The sequence below is a fragment of the Equus przewalskii genome, chromosome 30, assembly GCF_037783145.1.
Source record: "Equus przewalskii isolate Varuska chromosome 30, EquPr2, whole genome shotgun sequence".
NCBI classification, from domain to species: Eukaryota; Metazoa; Chordata; class Mammalia; order Perissodactyla; family Equidae; genus Equus; species Equus przewalskii.
Genome location: NC_091860.1, coordinates 15,136,688 through 15,158,850, shown reverse-complemented (window position 1 = coordinate 15,158,850; position 22,163 = coordinate 15,136,688). Strand labels below are relative to the sequence as shown.

General features: G+C 36.8%; 1 protein-coding gene across 1 annotated transcript in view; it reads left to right on the top strand.

Moving 5' to 3' along the window:
- The window catches only part of MALRD1 (MAM and LDL receptor class A domain containing 1), a 648,353-nt gene that overhangs the window by 414,682 nt on the left and 211,508 nt on the right, over window positions 1–22,163 (top strand). The gene's annotated exons all lie outside the window — the stretch shown is intronic.

Genomic DNA, 22,163 nt, shown 5'->3' with positions numbered 1-22,163 from the left:
AGGAAGAAATAATTTAGGGAATGGAAAATGCTTCCAGAAGTCAATAAAATCATCTAAATAGACAGTAGCACAGTAGCTGCTCTGTCTTTCTCTGAATTCATACAGAGCAAAACACATCATGCTCCCCAAATAATCCTAAATGTGAAAGGAAGAAAATACCTTGGGAATAAAATGAGAGGAGCCGGCATCTTTATACATCATTATAATTTTAGATGTCTAGTACATTGTCTTCACACATAACCTGAAAAGACTTTCTTTTTTGTTATAACCACTTTCACAGTTTTCTTTTTTTTCCACTTAACAACTGTATGTATGACTCCTAAGTGTCCTTTAAACAGTAACTGTTCTGGAATGAAAATAGTGGCTTGATGATAACAATTTCAGGGCAGCCTCACTCTGGATTCACACTGAACTTGGGAGATCACAAAGCAGTGATTGCTCGATATAAAGTTCACGGATACATAAATCTATAAACAGAACCCTGTAGAGTTTGACTTCAAAACTTGCCTCCTCCACTTAGTTTAGATGAAAAGATGTATTCCTGCTCAAGGTATGTGTGTTCCAAATGTTGCATTTAGATCTCTCACAGTTTTCTCTTAAAGTAAATGTTGTCAAAAGTGGAAAAAAAGAAGATGATAGTGAGTAGGAAAAATAGCAATAATGAAGCATCTCACCCTAATAAAATAATTAAAAGAGACTTTTATTTGTAATAACTAATAGCTAGATAATATGTAGTGCTGTATATTTTAAGGGTGGCTAAATGGATGAACGAGTATATGGATGGGTGAACGGATCGGTGGACAGACAGATGGATTAATATAATACACCATTCAAATCTTGTTATGTGTGTGAAAGTTCAGAACAGAACAAGTTCCTGCCTCTCTTGAGCTAAATTCTGGTGGCAGATGCAGATAATAAACCAATTTAGATGTAATACTGTGTCATATGGGGATAGGTGCTATGAGCGATATGGTGAGGAGGAATGATGGAGAATTATTCCCTGATTGGAGTGGTCAGAAACAGTCTCTTGGAAGATTACAAGCAAAGATCTTAGTGAAGAGCACTCCTGGCTTCCAGACCAGTGAGGCAGATTTACTAAGAGGGGAGCACAATGCTGGGCCAGAAGGAACTAAGAGTGGAGAGACAGCAATGGGCATCATCATGTAGAGCTTTGTCATCAGAAATGCCTGCTCTTGGGGCTGGCCCTGTGGCCGAGTGGTTAAGTTCACGCACTTCATGTTGGCAGCCCAGGGTTTCTCCAGTTTGGATCCTGGGCATGGGCATGGCACCACTCATCAGGCCATGCTGAGGTGGCGTCCCACATGCCACAACTAGAAGGACCCACAACTAGAATATACAACTATGTACTAGGGGGACTTGGGAAGAAAAAGTAGAAAAAAGAAAAAGAAGATTGGCAACAGTTGTTAGCTCAGGTGCCAATCTTCAAAAAAAAAGAGAAAGAAAAAGAGGGGCCAGCCCTGTGGCCGAGTGGTTAAGTTCACGCGCTCTGCTTTGGCGGCCCAGGGTTTGGATCCTGGGCGCAGACATGGCACCGCTCACAAGACCATGCTGAGGCGGCGTCCCACATGCCATGACTAGAAGTACCCACAACTAAAATATACAACTATATACTGAAGGCATTTGGGGAGAAAAAGCAGGAAAAAAAAAAAGAAAAAGAAATGCCTGCTCTGTACTGGGGATCTTCTCACAGCGCAGGGGTTAAACAAGCAAAGTCTAGAGTCAGACTTCCTAGGGTTAAATCCCGACTCTGCCACTTACTCGCTGTGTGACCTTGAATAAGTACTTATCAACTCTGTGCCTCAGTTTCCTTATGACCATAAAAATAGAACCTAGCTGAGAGGGTAATTGTGAGGATTTAACAAGTTAATATGTGCTAAGAGCTTTGAACAGCATCTCTTCATGGTCACTACTTAATAAATGTTAGATATGATTATCATCATCATCATCACAACCATATTTGATTTAATCCTCGGTACAACTCTGGAAAGTTGAGGCACTCAGAAGTTACACTAAATAATGTCAGCCAGGTTGATTTCCTTACTGATGCTTAATGGCACAGAAACTTAGCTGTATTTAGCCATAACAGCATAGCATACCATTAAAATCATGATGAATACTTTGGGGGCAAAGCAGTTACACAACACCTGCCATATCTAGTTTACCGATGGTTTCAAATGCTCCTGAAAGAAAACAGGTAATATCAGACCTATCACTAGTGTTCCTAACAGTGGCGTATTCTAGTAATACTAGTTGGAATATTTTCAAACATTGTAAATCCTGTTTTTAAAATTTTAATATTTAATTGAGCCTCATTGTTTCAGAGTTGTTGTTTTTTGTTTAAGATTGGCACCTGAGCTAACAACTGTTGCCAATCTTTTCTTTTTCTTTTTTTTTCCTGCTTTATCTCCCACAAATCCCCCCTGGTACATAGTTGCAGGTCCTTCTAGTTGTGGCACGTGGGACACCGATGAGTGGTGCCGTGTCCACGCCCAGGATCTGAACCGGCGAAACCCTGGGCCAACACAGCCGAGCGCACGGACTTAACCACTCGGCCACAGGGCCGGCCCCAAGAGTTATTTTATTTCAGGTTCAGAAAATTTTTCAATAAAGAGAGGGTGGGAAAGAAAAGAAACTTTACGTACAAATGTTACAGAACTTGAACCAGATCCAGGTCATAGCTGATTCTTTACCTGATTCTGTATGACTGTCTTTATTCTAGGTTCCTTATAAATTGCAGGGCACCTTTTTTACCTAAAGCTAAAAGTTTCTTCCAAGAATTGATGTAATTCGTTAAATATACTCTTTATGCAGAGCCAGTTCGTATCTTTATATTAAACCTGCTATTTCAAATTAAACTTTATCTATTGCCTGGGTGAAAAACCCAATGGTTCTCAAGGGAAAAAATAGACTTATTTGTAGTAACCTCTTTACATTTCTGCAAATATCTTTTATTAACAAAAAATGTTGTCTTGTTTATTTTTTGTTATAATTAATATATATATATATATTTTTTTTTTAAAGATTGGCACCTGAGCTAACAACTGTTGCCAATCTTCTTTCTTTTCTTTTTCTTTGTTTTTTCTCCCCAAATCCCCCCAGTACATAGTTGTATATTTTAGTTGTAGATCCTTCTAGTTGTGGCACGTGGGATGCCACCTCAGCGTGACCTGATGAGCAGTGCCATGTCCGCGCCCAGGATCTGAACCAGTGAAACCCTGGGCCGCTGCAGTGGAGCACGCGAACTTAACCACTCTGCCATGGGGCTGGTCCCCAATTAATATATATCTTGATTGTATTTCCTTTTCTAACTTACATATCAATAAAATATATAAATGTGCATTTTACTAAATATATATCATATATATATTTTTTTGAGGAAGATTAGCCCTGAGCTAACATCTGCTGCCAATCCTTCTCCTTTTGCTGAGGAAGAGTGGCCCTGAGCTAACATCTGTGCCCATCTTCCTCTATTTTATACATGAGATACCTGCCACAGCATGGCTTGATAAGCTGTGCTAAATCCTCACCCAGGATCCAAACTGGTGAACCCCAGGCCACTAAAGCAGAGTGTGTGAAATTAACCATTATGCCACCAGGCCAGCCCTGATATATACCATATATTGACACAAAAATTAGTCATTCTGACTTTTCACTCAAAAAAAGGATTTTTATTGATCCAAAAATTTTGATTCTTCATCAAAAGGGAAGAATAGTGATATCAATTCATTGATTTTAAACAAATACTACAAACTTTTTAAACCTATCATTGTATGTGGTAGAGAGATTTACTGTTTGCAAGATATCTATTTTTTCCCTTTGTGTCCGAGTCCCTTTTGGGTAAGTGGATCCGCATAGAAACAATCTGACCAATGTGCTGTGGGGAAGTAACGTGTGTCACTTCCAGGTCGAAGCATTTCAAGCTAGAGACGCTCCAGGTCTCCTTTCTGTTGCTGTGGTAGAGGATGCCTCATTTTCTAGACTCTGTGTCTACATGTGTCTGGTCCCCTAATTTTGTGGAGGAAAGTCCCTTTGCTGACTTGTTTTAGATTTGTATAGTGAGTGACAAAAAATAGCGTTGATATTTGGGGGTTATTTTTTAATTGCTATATTATCTAGTCGGTCCTAACGCAATGCCGTTTCCTATGTTACATAGAGGAGTATTATTTAGTTAGAGCTATTATAGAACCACACTGTATATATGTAGAGTTGTATTTGACATTGGGCTGTCCAGCTTTGTAACCTTGGAAACAGATACATTTGTTGTGTTTTAGGTCACAGTGTGAAGATTATGGTTGCTTAATTAATGAACAAAAGGAAATCACAACCAAGCTATCAGTCCTTTGCAGGGTTTTTCAAACTGAAGATGTGAAACAGTGTACTTACTTTTCAGACTCTAATCCTCTAAATATGTTAAGAAAGAGCTGAGTAGTATTCCATTGTGTGTGTGTGTGTGTGTACCACATCTTCTTTATCCATTCATCCATTCCTGGGCACTTAGGTTGTTTCCAAGTCTTGGCTATTGTGAATAATGCTGCAATGAACATAGGAGTGGAAATATCTTTTCAAATTAGTGTTTTCGTGTCCTTTGGGTAAATACCTAGAAGTAGAGTAGCTAGACGATATGATAGTTCTAGTCTTGATTTTTTGAGGAATCTCCATCCTGTTTTCCATAGTGTCTGCACGATTTTACATTCCCAGCAGCAGTGTATGAGCGTTCCCTTTTCTCTACATATGCTCCAGCACTTGTTATTTCTTATATTTTTAATTATAGCCATTCTGACAGTCATGAGGTGATATCTCATTTTAGTTTTGCTTTCAAGTCACATGGAGAAAGCCAAATACCATATGATTTCACTAGTGGGGAAGATAAAGGCAACAACAACAACAAACACATAGATATAGAGATAGATTAGTGGTTCCCAGAGAGGAAGGGGGGAAGGTGAAGGGAGTAAAAGGGCACACATATGATGATGGATGGTAATTAGTCTTTGGGTGGTGAACATGATGTAGTCTATACAGAAATCAGAATATAAGGATGCACATCTAAAATTTATGTACTGTTAGAAACCAATGTTGCCCAATAAAAGAAAAAGAAAGAGCTTCCAACATCCCTGGCTCCAAGTACTCAGGAGAATAAAGTTAACACTAAACAAAATTCAAAATCAAGAGGTGGAGAGAGTCCTTGTGGCATCAATCCTATCCTTCCAGTCATTGCCAGCTATAGCCCTCTCTTTGCTTTATTGACTGAATTGATTTGAGACAGGCCTCGGGAGAGAGGCCTCATTGTCATGGTCAATGAACAACATTATTCTTCATTAAGCCTTAGGGCCAAGTTATTTGCTTCTTGTAAAATCAGAGAATAGATTCTTATTCCTGGTCCCATGCCCACATTTTAAACAGTAGGACTATGTAATTGAGTTTATTATATCTTTAATCAGCTATTTTAAATTAAAAAATCAAAGCCATGGATGGATCTAATTACTTTAACATTGTATTTAAATCAACCATTTATTACGTACCAAGAAAATGTCGGATATTACTTATATCTTTCAATAAAATTAGCATTTCAGTGTCAAAATGGTCTACATTTAAAGATGTAATTATAATCATATAATGATAAACTGAATATTATAATTAATGTGATTATACTTGTTTATGATACAAGCACAATGATATAACTTGGCTCATTCATAATATTAAGAAAAAATAATTACTTGAGCATACATTTTTGTTAGGCTTAAGTAGCACTTGAAATAGCCTTAGATTTAAATGAAGGCTACTATAAATCTGCATACTGACATTATCCTCAGTTCATGTTATTTCTAATTAGAATTTGGTTAAATTACAATGAACATTTCCACACTTAATATCTGGGTCAGTAAGATCGTCGCATAGAGAATTTGTCACAATACTGCATTTCAGTTTTTACTGGACTATATTTTACTAATTCTTTTCTATTCAAAGTGAATATTAACCAGTAAGACTTCCATTTTACACTCATGATATATGTTTTTTGTTGTCCGTTGCACAGTTAAAAGATATACTATTCAGTCCTGAAGCAAATATATATAAGGTGTACAAGCTACAAGTGTCATTAACATAAGTAGATGTGGAACTCAAGAAATTTATATCCAGTTGGACCAAACATAAAGAAATAGATTTCAATAAAATCTACAGGTATTTATACATGCACAAGTATTAAGCTAGGGCCAGAAACCAATTTTCTTATGTATTATATTTGATGGAACGTGCACACACACCTACACATATACTCAGAGGCATATATGAATTTCTGAAAAGCCTCATATTTTGAATAATCACACAAGTAAAGGGCTTATGAGCAAATACCATTGGAGCAAACCACTATAAGCATAGGTAACTAAGTTATACAACACTAATATAAACAAAAGCAGCCATAATAAAAATAGCAGCACAGTTTAAAGCATTTTAAAATCCTATTAAATAGAGGAACTTTTCAGTAAATATGTTATGTTACCTAAAAAGGAGAATTGGGTGGGAGGCAAGCAATCTTGATGGAAGGGTGGTATAAAAAAAGTTTAAGCCTATTAAATTATGGAGACAAGGGAAAAAGAACCAAAGACTGGAAAAACCATACAACAGATAAGCAGTCCCAAAAGAGAGCATGTGGAGAAACAGAGCGAAGAAGACGGTGAGACCGACTCAGCAGCCTCACCTGCCTCCGTGGCTCTCTGGGCTCAGCCGTGTTAGTGTGCTTCATTGTCATCTGCTGTGCCTTGGTGTCACAAGACATTATTGTAGTGGGAAAAATCACGTAGGAATCAACACACCTTCTGTGTGGCATTGACCTAGTGGCCTCATTGATCAGTTGCATACAAACTTCATTGTTTTACAGAAACCTGCATTGGATACCTGATAATCAAGACAGTGGAAGGAAACTAAAATATGTTGAAAACCTAGTGAGTGCTGAGGTCAAACTAGACCCAGTGCATGTGTCGTCTCCCTTAAAGAAGGACTGAGAATGTTTAGTACAGAATGGGTTTTTGAAGGATTTGAGCAAAATGACTCACACAAATTGTCTAGAAAGTTGCCTCAGAAGAATTGGGAAATATAGAGTTTTAAATTGTTGATTAAAAGGTCAGAAAGGAGCTCAGCAAAAAAAACCAAGTGTGGGAGAATCTCTTTCCACTTGTTCACTTTTTGGTCTTTCAGTCTTTATCCATTCTTATGGTAATTTCTGGGAAATCTCTAGGTTAGTTAGGTCTAGTTTAATTGCCAATAGCATCAAACATAAAGGGAGTTTATGTAAGGATTCAAGGAATCTCAGGAAACCCAAGATTAGGAACACAGTCCAGCTTCAAGAAAGTTCTAAAACCAGGGATTGAAAGAGGGAACTTGAGCTGTGATCTTTCTGTGCCTCTTATCTCTTTTGTCTGCGTCTCTCTGCACATCTGTTTCAGTCCCCTCTCTCTGAACCAGCTTTCTCTGCTTCACCAAATATAGGCAGAAAACATGACTACACCACAGGATTCAAGAGCCTTAACACATTGTTGAAGAAAGCTTTTGGTTATATTTCTAAATTGTCTGGGAAAGGACACCAACTGACCTATCTTAGACCAAATGGCCACCCTCAGACCAGTTAAATGTAGTCCAATGGCAGGGACATGTTATACAAACATGCCTTGGTGACCATATGGATGAGAAGGAGTCATCAGATGAAGCGAGAGGAGTAAACAAGTCCACTATTGGGTCATTGAAAATATACTCTTAGAATAATATTCATTCAACAAATACTAGTACTGTACCTCCATAAACAAGTGTTGAAGGATATTACACAGACGAGTTAATTATTCCAACAGATGGCTAGTCTAATGGTGTAGGTAAAGAGTAATGACTTGACTTAGAGTGTTGCAGTAGGAAAAGAGAGGCAGAGATGGGTGTATGAAATATTGTGGGGGAGTTGATAGGTCAGGATCAGTGCTTTAGCTCCAGTCAATGTCTACCTTCCAGCCAGCAGGAAAAAAATAACGTGGGGAAAGAGCCAAAGACACATACCAGCTGTCTTTTAAAAGGTTTCCATGAGCCAGCCCTGATGGCCTAGTGGTTAAGTTTGGCACCTCTGCTTTGGTGGCCTGGGTTTGGTTCCCAGGCACAGACACATACCACTTGTCAGTGGCCATGCTGTGGCGGTGGCTCACATACAAAAAGAGGAAGATTGGCGACAGATGTTAGCTCAGGGCGAATCTTCCTCAGCAAATAAAAGAGAGATTGGCAACAGATGTCAGTGCAGAGCAAATCTTCCTTGGCAAAGAAAAATATAAAAAAGAAAAAGAAAACTTTCCTTGAATCTGTTGTGCATCAATTAGACATAACTAATTAGCCAAAATTTTGTTGTATGGTCAAACCATAAAGAAATCTAGGAAATGTGTTTATTCAAAATTAAGGAAGAGGAAGGGAATGGATATTTGTTTAGAGAACTAATAAGCCACCACAAGTCTCTATTAGGTAATTTCTCAACCTAAGAGTATACAAAATTATGACTTTAATGTATATTGTCAATTAAGAATGAACACAAAAATGTAAATTTCCACTGGCAAACCCTTCATCCAGTGTCCTTTTCTCTGTTTCTCCACATCCTGTCTGTTAAGCTTGCTTATTGCTTTGTTCTCCTCAATGTTTGGGCATCTTTCCCTTTGTCTGTAATTCAATACCATAAACCTATCATAAACCCCTACCTCTTCCAGCAAGATCCTTTTCCCTTTTTAGATTAGGTAAATTAATTTATCTATTTCTTCAAATCCCCATCAACACTGGTTCTCATTAAGTTTTTTACAAGGAAACTTTCCTAATTTTGTGGGTGGAATACTATAGTGTTTTAGATTACATCTATAATAATGAAGTTAGTAATGAGGTTAAATCTTTTTTAACCATTATGCTTGTTAGTGGTCATTCACATTTCTTCCTTTGACAGTTGCACATTCATTTCCTTGCCAAAAATTTCTGTGGCTCTGTTTGCTTTGTTGTATTGATTTGCATGTGCTCCTTCTTTTTTGATTAATTATACAAACCCTCTTTCATAAGATATGTTGTAAATATGTTTTTCTCGCTTTCTTTATCTTTTCATATTGTTTCTAATACTTTCGGTGAGAACATTCTGATCCATTTAATTTAATTCAATCAGAGTTTTGCTTTATACATTTGCCTTTTTCATTGAGCTTAAGAAACACTCTGAGGTTAAATAAATATTCTTCATGATTTTCTATTTTCCATCATTACATTTTAGTGCTTATATTTAAATCTCCTTGAACCATACTTGCTCATCACCATACAGATTTTGTCTACTTTGATTATGCTTTATATTTTTGGTTGTTTCCTATTCCCAAGTCCTCTATCAAAAAAATTCATCAGGGGCCAGCCTGGTCGCGCAGCGGTCAAGTGCGCACATTCCACTTCGGTGGCCCAGGTTTCGCCAGTTTGGATCCCGGGTGTGGACCTACATACCTCTCATCAAGGCCATGCTGTGGTAGGCATCCCACATATAAAGTAGAGGAAGATGGGCAGGGATGTTAGCTCAGGGCCAGTCTTTCTCAGCAAAAAGAGGAGGATTGGCAGCAGATGTTAGCTCAGGGCTAATCTCCCCCCCCCAAAAAAATACAAAACAAACAAAAAAATTCATCAGAAGGTTGTAGGGTTTTTTCTTTTTCTCTACAGCATGCTGGTACATTTTATTTTCTTTTTTAATCTGTTATGCTTTGCACTGAGGAACACTCTGGATTCATTTTAATAGTTTATTTCTTAATGGTTAATTAGAATTCTCTTAATTGTTCTCATTTCTCCCTACCCCCAACCCCTGGCAACCACCATTCTACTTTCTGTCTCAATGAATTTGGCTACACTAGGTACCTCATGTAAGTGGAATCATACAGTATTTGTCCTTTTGTGACTGGCTTCTGACATACCCATAACATACTCTGACATACCCATAACATAGCCTGAAGACTGCTGAAATATGATTGGTCCATTCTTTCCCTTCCGATCTGCATGCCTAGTCTTCCAAAGATCAAATTTCTAAACACAGGGGGCTCAGTTGTAGATCTGCTCTTGTGTTCATATGGTCTATTAGTCTCTCTCTTTGCCATTCTACATCATCTTATTTTTTATAATCTTTAAATAAGTTTTGCTATATGAAGTATATAGTCTCTTGATCTTCTTCCTCAGGAATGTCTTGGCTTCTGGTTATCCTTTTGTTATTCCATTTAAATTTTAGATTCAGGGGGGATGTACATATATATCTCCACCACTTCTGAGAGGGAGATTTCTTTCTTATTTACTGTAATATAGTAGGTTTAAGCCTATTGCTTTCAGTTTTGTGTAGGAGCCTCCAATAAATTCCCTGCCCTGGGTAGGCCCTGAGCTAATGAAGCTGTCTCCAGATTGCACCAGAAATTTTCAGTTGCTGGAATTCATTTCATGTCTGGCTTTGAAGCATCTTACAATTAAAAATATATTTTCAAAATTTTATTATACATCATAGATATTTACTCTCAGACAGCCATAATAGGGTGACTAAAATCTCATACAGCCAAAAATGAAAGTTAAAAAATGGTTTTATGCCCATATTTAAAAATGTAAAATACACTATTAACATAAAGGTATTTTGAAATATTTTTTAATATATATGAAGGAAAATTATACCATAATTTCTTGAATGTTTAGCCTCTTAAAGTGCACATCTTTTCCCAAGATGTCCATTTTGCTTTATTCTTTAGGATATGATGTACTATGTGGTGAGTTTATCTTTAAAATAACTCATGCAACATATTAAGCAATTTAAATACTATGTTGAGTTTGACAGTGAATCCAGTGAACTTCCAGGTGTTTTTAGTCTAAAAAAATATTATCTCATATTCCAAGAAAACCTCTACTTTTAAATCTTTTTAACCATTTTTCAAATTTCCTTCAAAGTTTAGAATACACACTTTAATTACATTCTTTCATCATCATGTTGGTTGGAAAAGCAATATCTTAGTGGTTATGTAACATGATGATCTTTGGAGTTATTATCTCAGTTTGAATTTTAACTCCACTGTCTCTCAGCTGTGTGACCTGGGACAAGTTACTTAACCATTCTGTGCCTTGTCTATACAATTGCATTGTTATGAAAATCTGTGATTTAATCCTTGCAAAGTGATTACATCATTACCCAGCCTGTTGTAAGTCAACAATTAATACTATCCAGTAATACTGATATCATTTTCTAACTCTATTTAGAAAGTAAATGATAATATAAAATATTATTAATATTTTCTCAAAGCAACATTTTGTTGTAGAGAGAAAGCTTGGCCTAGGATGAATGCAAAAAGGCTTAAGACTTTGAACATCTGTAAATCAAGGACTTTTACCTTTGATCTTAGCTAAATCTTATAAGAACCAATTTATAAATAAAGAAACTAAGGTTTGGAAAAAGCAGGTAGTTAAAAATCAAGAAAAACATTGGGAAAACTAACATTAATGGAACATTTACAAAATGTCAGCATGTAGTGAAAACTGCACACGTTATCTCATTTAATGTTCATACATTCTGTTATTCATGTAGGAACTTCAGTATCTCCGTTTGTCAGATGAGGAATCTGAACCTCGAAAGACTAATTAGTTTAAGCAAATCATACAGTTGTTACAACTTTTACTCACAGAGATTTTAAAATTTTGTTAAAAAGTATTTTAAATTTTCTTTGTTGTAGCTAAACTATTTGTTAACAATCATAAAGTACATAAAATATTTAGCTTGAGTCCCAGTTTCAATAATCATCTTCAGTCCACAGTAAACCTATTAAATTCTGAAGATCTGAATGAAATACTATACCAAAAATATAGTACAGATTAGATTTTTATATGTCTCACAAATATGAAAGAGTTCAATGGAAAGGGTCAAAGATAATATTATACTGTGATTAGATTTATTTGTATTCATTTTATGCAGAAAAACATAACTTGATCATTGTTTGACCCTGAAATTTGCACGTAAATTGAAAATTATGTAACAGTGTCCTGCAGTGTGACCTTACTACATAAATAATAGACAAGTTGGACTAATTAAAAAGTCTGAATCAGATTGCTCAGTGTTTCAAAATCTCTTACTCTTCATTAAAGCCCATTAATGGTATCAACATCAGAGATATTCTAGAACCTTACATTCTTAGGAAGGCTATATATTTCCTTGAACATGGGATTGTTTTCTTTTATAACACACATCATTGATTATTGTTGTAGCCCTTCTACTTCTAGAGCTGGGCCAAGATAGAGCAATAATAGATGGAATTAGCAGCGTATATCCTTTTTTGTGTACATACTGGAAACCAATTTTAACAACCTTAAATCAAGGTCATTTTTGCTAAAGCTTCTGGGGTGGATCAGAGAATTGAAGAAACAGTCGTGTGAGCCATGCTTGGGAAGAATAAGCTCCAAGAACCTGAGCAACAGAGGCTCATGGAAATTTGCCCCAGTGAAGTGCCACTTAGACACCCTTGCCCCCAAAATGTGCCATTTCTGTGTGTCTTGGTACAACATTCAATCTTAGATGCAATAATTGAGGTCTGTTGGCCTATCTTTAATCACCTGTCTATCCTTAAGTCAATCAGCCATGTAGTACCACCTTAAGATTCTGGGTAATGAGCATTAGAGGGCTCTATTATATCCATCCTCAGGCTATGCCCCTCCCCACTTGGGAAGGAATCTGTTAAGAGCTCAAATGACATGCCCACTTCGAGCCCATGCTTCCTGTTCTAAGTCTGGGATCTCAGATTTCTCTGATTATGCAGCTCCAAGCCGGCTTCAGAGGCCTTTGCAGCCCACATACCCAGTTCTGTCCTCTCATGGATGGGCAGCACTGCTGGTATGCATACCCTGTACTCCGGGTATAGCTAAGAGATGACTACGGAGATGAGGATGGGATTGTAACTACAAACCAGACAGTCCACTCCAGACCATGTGTGTTAGAGATGGACCTACAGCCACAGCCTGAGCAATCACCTTGAACCAGGAAACACATTCATCTTATGTTTATTTTGAACACCAGTCAAGGCTGCATATAGCAGCACTTATTTTAGAAGACTCTAACTGTCCATGTTTTTCATCCATGTAATATGTTCTTACACATTAAACACAGAAGATTCATGACCCACTGTTGGGGGTGTGTACACTTCAGAAATATGTCTCTATATTTCACTATGCGCTTCCAAACTCTTCATCTCATTAGCCTAAGTTCTTTGTCTAATTATTTTTTTGTGTATTCTGTACTGGAAAATGTTAACATTTTGTTTTTTCCAGTTATTCTCACATCTTATTTATATGACATCAGTGCAAGTATGTGTGCTGGAGTGGGGATGCCTATACCTTGAGACACTGCAAGAGTAATTTTTAACTCTTGAATGCCCAACAATTTAATAGAATTTTGATCTTACATTTGTCCTCATAAGAGAAATATGGTTTTGGATAGCTGAAAATGATAATCTTAGATTACTTGTTACAGCATTTTTTAACTTGCATTTATTTATTTATTTATTTATTTTGAGGAAGATTAGCCCTGAGCTAACATCTACCACAAATCCTCCTCTTTTTGCTGAGGAAGACTGGCCCTGAGCCAATATCTGTGCCCATCTTCCTCTACTTTGTATGTGGGACGCATGGCTTGACAAGCAGTGTGCAAGTCTGCACCTGGGATCCAAACTGGCGAACCCCAGGCTGCCAAAGCAGAAGGTGTGAACTTAACCGCTACACCACCAGGCTGGCCCCCGGCATTTATATTTTTCAAAAGCAACCAGAACTAACTAAGAAAGTGTCTTTAGAATAATATTCAACCTCCATGGGATTTTAGAGTGGAAAGACCTTAGCAATCTGGAGTGTTTGAATGGTTTCAATTCAGGTTACTGGGAGGTTTTATGAATGCGGGAACAGAAATAAGGCTTATTGGTTCTCGGTTTAGTGATTATTCTATCACTCCATAGTGGTTGTAAAATAAAGAAATAAACTAACACAATAATTGATAACTCGGTTGGTGAGATATATAAAAATAGTTGTTTTCAATTTGGTCAAAATGAATCAATTATTTATTACATAATATATTTAAGGAAGCACATATCCCTACTGTGTATTAATATTTTGAACCAGTCAGCAAATGCTTCAGTATAAACCTTATGCAAAAGTTACCTGAGCAAAAGAAAGGGAAGGGAAATAGTAGTCTGAGACAAATGCTAAATAAGCAATTGAATCGGCCTTCTTTTTTCATTCCCATCAGATAGACATGACACTGGTGCTTTACTGTGCCAATTTCACCTCCAGTGGAGCATAGATAAACCTTGAGCCAAGTGTGCGCTCTCCTCTTAATATAGCAATTCGAAAATTTTAATTAGGCCTGAACACATGACATCTCCCATCCATCATGGATCTTCTTCCAGTTAGAGTTGGAATCTAGCATGTAGACAAGCATCCTTAATGAAAGGCTACTTGTTAATGATGATCACGATTTCCTCGGGTGATTTCTGTTTCCTTTCCTTACAATTTTATGTCTCATACCAAACTTGTGTTCATTAAAAAGAGCATTTATTATCTCAACACTCTATGTTGCTTTGGCCCACTTCCCTTTAGATTATCTTTGCTTTCTGCCACATGTCATCTCACACCATAGGCCTTCTTCTCTGTGTAGCAACCAATAAATTACATCATTTGCTGCGAGACTATCAAACTCACAGAATATGTTGCATCTCAGAAATTATCTTCGGCAGTGACAATAATTATCACACAGCCTGATTATTCTATGACCAGTTTTCAATATAGTTGACAGTTTTCTTATAACCACTTTTAACTGCAAAGTTTGGTAGGAATGATTTTGCCCACTGTATTTTAAATTCATTAAATGCAGTCCTTAGTCCTTAGTAGTCATAGCATGTTTAGAATTTATTTCATATTTGAACAGCCACCTAGTTCTGATTGTAGTGGTCAAGTCTGGGCAGTTTTACCAAATTTAAACACAGTTCGGGAAATATTACTTAATCACCAAAAGATGCCTGGGCTCTCTGTTGTATATTAGGGATGTAGCAATAAATATAGTATACTTCCTTCTTTTAAGTACTCTTGCTTTTTTTTCAGGAGGAGCATGTTTACTTTATCTGTTGTATGGTAGGTAAATCCAACAGAAAATGTATCATTGTACTGTCTTTCAGTGCCATGTGCTATAATTGAGATTATCAAGGGCACCAAGAGAGCTGGCTAGATAAATGCGCCTTGGAAGAAATAACACAACTTGTGGCTTATATGATTGGACATTTGAGCAGGATGAGAGGACGTATGGGGTTTATTGGTTAAGAGTAAAGGCTGTGTAGTCAAAGCTGAATGCTGGCTTTGCTATAAGTGGCTGTGTGAACTTCAGTAATTTACGTAATCAGACAAGTTACACTACCTGCTTTATGGAACTATCTTTAGAATGAAACTAGTTAATACATGTAATGTGCTTAAACTGGATGAGACGTAAGCAATTCCTCATAAGGGTCAGAGTCACCATCGTCATCATCATCATCATCATTGTGTTCGGTTACATTATATTAGGCTACTGCTGTAACAAGTTGATCAAAAATGGATCACAATTTGAGTTCATTTCTCATCCACTTTACAGTAGTTGGCAGATGAACAGATTGGTGGGGCGGCTTTTCTCATGCATTTGCTCAGGGACCCAGGCAGATTTTCAGTCTGTGGCCTTCAAGTTTCCTCTCGTGATCACCACTTTTCTCTCCAACCGAGCGAAGAAAAGAGCATGTCGAACAGTGTGAGGAAGTGTGTATGGCTTCACGTGGAAGTGGTGCATATCACTTTCACTCACATTCCACTGGTCAGAACACACCCTTATGGCCCCAGGTAGCTGCAGATGGAGTTGAGAAATGAAGTGCCTGTCTGAGCATCTGAGTAGTCACTACCCAGCAAAACCTGTACACTATAGAAGATCGATAATATGTTGTAAATGGCCAGCCATCTTCACCACATGGCTGAGGAAGAATGAGTACATAAAAACTTGAGTAAAGGCAAAAATAGGTGAAAAAAGATGTTATTCTTCTGTGGACCATCCAGAGATGGCATTGTGAGGTTTGTCGTGAGGCAAGAAATAAAGAAAGATAAAAAGAGAAGAAAGTGTGTGCATTTTTTGTCATGTTTAGTATGTCTGATATGTTGTAGAGCAATACAACTGAAAATGTATCATAAGTGTCTAAACTCAGGAAAAGGTACACATTGAGATGTAGGTGTTAGTTCATCAGCCCCCAGGTGACAGATAAAACCATGACTGTAAATATGACACCTAAGGAAGAGCAAAGGAAAATGAATCAGGGTCACAATTTGCTCTCTAGCACTTAGTGGCCTGGACTGGAAAAGGAGCCAAGAGAGGAGAAGTGTTAAGAGATGGTGGGGTAGTAGGAATATGATGCCAGTGAGCTAAAGGAATTGAGGGTTACACAAAGGAAGGCATTTTTGGCTTGTCAGATGCTGCAGTAAAGTCTAGAATGGAAAGAGTTGATATTTCTTCTAAAATAGTAGCTAGGAAATTATCAGATAACTGAGCGAGAGTTCTTTTAGTGGAGTATTAGGAAGTGAAAATAAGTGAGGAGTGGATGAGGACTTCTGGATCACTAAACCACTAGAAATATCTCTTCATGCCTTTGTCAGGTACATCTGTTCTGAGTTTTGTTGTTGTTGTTTTATTGTCTTCTTATTTCCTCTTTCTTCTTCCCAGCCCTTCTAAAAATGTTTTTGTCCAAACCTTCAGTCCAATGATTTGATGTATATATAGCCTGAGATTCAGCAATCTATTGTCCTTACTTTACATGGAGAATCCACAAAGAAAACAGGACATTTAAAATATGTCCAGATTTTTTAAAAATTAAAGATAAAAATCTATGTTTCATGTCTGAAAAAAGAGGTTTGTGTATCTAATTTTTCTCTCAAACAAATATAGATGCAGTTTATAAAATCACCTTTTTGTTTAAAAACATGAGCCATTGATCTTTAGGGTATTTTCCATTTAGCATGAGCCTTGCCTCTGTGTATTACAAGCGGATCACATTTTAGTATTTCCCTCAGCTCCTGCTGTACACAAAGGCATGGTCCAGTGACTGTGATAACAATTCTGATAATTTTGACACACACTGAACTTCGCTGTCACTGAGATCACTAAGGCTACAGTTTCAGATGTGTTGTTATCAGCTGTCTGATATGTGCCTTGACCTTCTTAAAACCTAGCAATTTTTCTAACATGAAATAGCTTTAGAGGCTCATGCTGAATAGAAAATATGAAAAATATTGTTATTTTCTGGAACTTTGAAAACACTGGTCATATGATATTGTCATCAGCAGCATTGAGATTTCCGTTTGTTTGCAAACTTGCCCCTGATCGTATTTCTCGAACAAGAGAGCACTCAAATGAAATAAGCAGCTCATCTGTGACGGAAGATTTGGGGTGCGGGATCTTTTCCAAACTCTTTCTTCTTGAGCTTCCTTCCTTTTTTTTTTTTTATCCCAAATGTTGCTCATCCTCCAAATAAATCTGAATCTTCCATGTTTGCAATATGTTGCCCAATTTACTTGATAAGGAAACTGAGGAGAATGTAGTTTTATGAGGAAATTCATAAAGGAACTGCTTCCTCCCAGTTGAGTGGTCTGGTCTATCTTTCCAACTGGCTCAATGACTAGCTGAGGTGATAGGTGCTTTGAAAGACCATCAACTGAATAAATGCTTTAAATATTAACATACCAGTATAAGCTAGGGCTACTTTTTATTGTCCTCTGAGAGCAAGCCATAAATATCTTTGGTTATAGCACTACACATACTCTTTTCCTAATAAGTTTTTACCACCAGATTGTAAATTCTTTGAAGGTGAGAACTGTCACAATATCCACCATGGTGTCACAGTTGTTGAATATATATTTCTAGGTTGGATAAATAAAGATTCTTAATTGATGATGTCACTAGAGGTAAACATATATACTTTGTATGAGGAGCGATTATAATTATTTTCATTTAGAGATCAATGTTAAATGGCTTACCTAGGTTTATGGTGCTTTTGCAAGAATGGAAGTTCAGCTCATTATTTTGGTTCACATATTTGAACTCCCATTCTCAATACATATTTACTCTCCAGTGTCACCAGCTTTAATTAGAGGTAAACTTTTACTGAGAACGGTAAAACTTTTGAAACATGCCTACAATAAAAACTATCAGAAGATATTTTATCAACAAATCAAAACAGACAAATGACAAGGAAAATCCATATATTAACAAGTAAAAAGAAACCATGTTTATGGAAAAGTTCCCTCTGCTAGCTGCTACCAGTACATCTCAATGTTTCTGTTTCAATGAATGCACTCAGATGTTCATATGTGTTGACTTTTATATGAACATAAAGGAAAAAAGAGTGGTATGCCAATTTCAGAGGGGTTGTTTTTAAGAACAGACCTGCTATTGGACAAAGTGCAAGTAGCTTAAAGTTTATATTAAATAAGGAGCATTATTTGGAAAAAATTATTTTATAGGGCTTTCTTGAAGTTATTTTTAGAATTCATGATGTAAGATATTAACAGTTTTTAAACATTAAATTTAGGTTGAAAATTAGACTACAAGAGAATTAATAAAATCATGTCATAGGATATGCTTCCCACTTAACTACAAACATAAAAATACTTTTAAAAAGCACTTATTAAACTGAAACTTAAAGAGGAAGAGAAAAATCTACCAGTCCCAGAACCAAAAAAAGAGAATCAAAACATAGATCATAGGCGGAAGCTCACTTCCAAGTAGCCTAAAGGATTTGGGGACCTGGATATAGAATATGGTATCTGGGCACTGGATTGTTTAATCCTATATGAGAACAGAAGAACCAGACATGAACCCTTTGCATAAAGCCTGGTCCTTTCCAGGGAATCCTTAAAGAAAGTTGCTGTCTGTCCAGGATTTGGAAAAAATTAAAGAAAAACAGATAAACACAACAGGACCTACTAATGCGAAACCCAAACCCTAAACTTGTGCCACACCACATATAGGATAGTAAATGGTGTGAGAATGAGAACTCCAAAACCACAAATTAATATTAACATTTCTAGAACCATTAAAACTCATGGACAGTGCAGAAGCCAGTGTAAATTTATGCTGTTGGGACCATATGCTATTGTGATCATAATACAGAGAAAGGAAAGCATCAAGAAAGAATACACAGGATACTAAATAAAAATAATTGAACTTAACTTCTAGAAATGAATAAAATTATAAGTGAAAAGTTAAACAGATTAGAGACACAACTGAAGACTAAATCATCAGATAATTGTGAGCTTATTCACCAGAATGTAACACAGAAGGAAAAGAGAGAAAAATGTGAAACGGAGATTAGGAAACATTGAGGATAGAATGAGTAAATCCTACATTTTTCTAATGGGATTTCAAGAAGTAGAGCCCACAGACTTAGAGAAAGATATTATTTAAAGAGAGAATATTGATTTTTTCCGTAATTGAAAAATGGCATGACTCTTCAAGTTATCATAGCATAGAAACAATGACACCCCAGTAGCAAGGAGAAGCCTAGTACTCAGATCTTGGTTTCTGATACCTTTCTCCAGTGAAAGGAACCAAGGCTCATTGGAGATAGGCTGATGGCTGATTCTAGGACTGGGTCAGGAAATATCTGAGATGAACCTGACGCAACTTATGGTGCTAAAATTAAGTGATATAAGGTGCCAAATAAAAGCACATATTGATGAAGTTATGTCAAAAGGACGTGGAAGCCAACTGAAAGAGCTCCCTTTGGCCAAAGCTGGAACAGGTTGAGCACTAAAATAAAGTAGCATGGCATCATGACTCAAACTATAAAATAAATATCCTTGAGTCCATATTGATATAAATAAATTACTAGGTAAAGAAATGGGAGAGAAAAGATAGCTCTCTCATGCCTAAGAAATCCTAATAATTTATGTAGATTCTCTGCCCTCAAGAAGGGGAGCATAGACCACCACTCCACAGGTGTGGTCTGCACATCATGACTTCCTTCAAAAGAATATAGTATGGAAAGGGATAGAAAAAAGTAACTTTATTGTGGAGAAACATGACAAGCACTACATCAGCCAGGTGAACAAGGTCAACATGAACGGTGACAAATCAGATCAATACCATGTACCTTTGTCATGATGTGATGGAAATAGCACTTTACTTTTGTAGTCTTCCTCGCCAAATTCCATAATCCTATCTAATCACGAGGGGAAAAAAATCAGACAAATTCTAATAGAAAGGCGGAGTACAAAATACTTGACCAGGATTCTCTAAGTTGTAAATCATCAAAAGCAAGGAAAATCTGGGGCCGGCCTGCTGGAATAGCGATTAAGTTTGTGCACTCTGCTTTGGAGGCCTGGGATTCACAGGTTCGGATCCTGGGCACAGACCTACACACTGCTCATCAAGCCATGCTGTGCAGGCGTCCACATACAAAATAGAGGAAGATTGGTAGAGATAGCTCAGCAACAATCTTCCTCTCCAAACCAACCCCCCCTCGCCCCCGCCAAAAAACAAAGAAACTCTGAGAAACTGTCACAGTGAAGAAGAGCCTAAGGAGACATAACATTACCAACTAAATAACCTGGTCTTCAAGGTGGGGAGTGTGCCCAGTATGTCTTTTATGTCCTTCGTGTGGTTAGGGTATTCTGTATGAGAAATGAAGGTTCTCAAAAACGTGCGCCCATGTGAAATTTACTGCCTGAAATCTCAGCACATATTAAATATCATCACTTGAAGAAGTTGATAAAACAAGTGTTTGCCTGCAAATATAATCTATAGAATGATTACGTCTAGTTCTGTGTAATGAACCCTGTGGGCAAAACTATTTTAATCCAAATAGAAATGTATAGGGTCTAGGACTTCTTTACTGTAAATTTTGTTTCAAAGCTGAATAAAGCTGGTTTTCAATTGGCATCACTTTCAACTTGGTGACAGTGTGTTCCAAATCCGTGGTAGATTAGTCCTATATATACCAAATGCTTTTATTGGACTAACATTTCTTATGGCTACATTATTTTGCAAGCCTTTTTTTCTTTCTAGGATTTTTCAATTTATCATGTTTTAGCTATAGATCTTCAGACCTCTGTCAACATTTTTTTTAACTAAAATATTTAATCTCGTGTTTTTCATATGCCATATTCTGTCAGCCAGATTATCTTCAACTCTCCATTATGAGCACCAATGTTCTTTCCCTTCTTATATCATTAAATATAGAATATGTGATATTATCTTTCATCTTATATATTTGTCAACCAGGTTAATAGGTACTGCTTTTGTCCTTTTGACTGAAGGAAGAAATTGGAAATGGCTAAACAAGTACAAGACATTCTCACTAACATAATCTCCTTTTTCTATTTACCATGTTTTTGATAACAGTCTGACCACTATATTCTTGTCTTAAAGAGGATCTACTTTTCTTAGAATTGTAGGCTCTTTTTATTTTTTCTTGGTGCAACCTGTATACCGTAGAAAGTCTATTCATTGTTCAGTTTATTGCAGTTCAAACCACTGACTTGATTTCTCTTCATGTCTTTGCTATTCTCTATTGTTAAAGAAATAAGCCTCATTTAAAGATGTAGTCTATTTTAGTCACATTTTTTAAAACTAAAGAACCAATTATTTAGATTATAAGTCAAAGCACATTTCCTCTGTGGAGTAATTATATGGCTCCATAGCCTATGGCATAGAAAAATAAAATAATCTCCAATGCATAGTCTTGCATACTAAATAATGTCCACATACTGCTCTGGATTACCTGTAAATTCTCACTAGTGTCAATTAAAATTATGTGGCAAAGATTCTAAACCACTCGATGGACACGACCTTTTAATTCTTCATCTTACTGATGCCCATAGTTGAAATATTTGTTGTCTTAGATGCCGTATCTTCAGTCCTTATATTTAGACTATATTTTACTGATAAATTATTTCTGGAAATTGTTCAGGTTTTAGCTATTGTATTATGGGGATGATTCAAAGGCTATGGAAATGCACTTTTCTCAAATCTATAGTTTTACTATTTTCCTCCACAGAAATGCTGCCTAACCTTGAGTAACTTGCCCCCAACTCAGGCACACCAGCCTGAATCT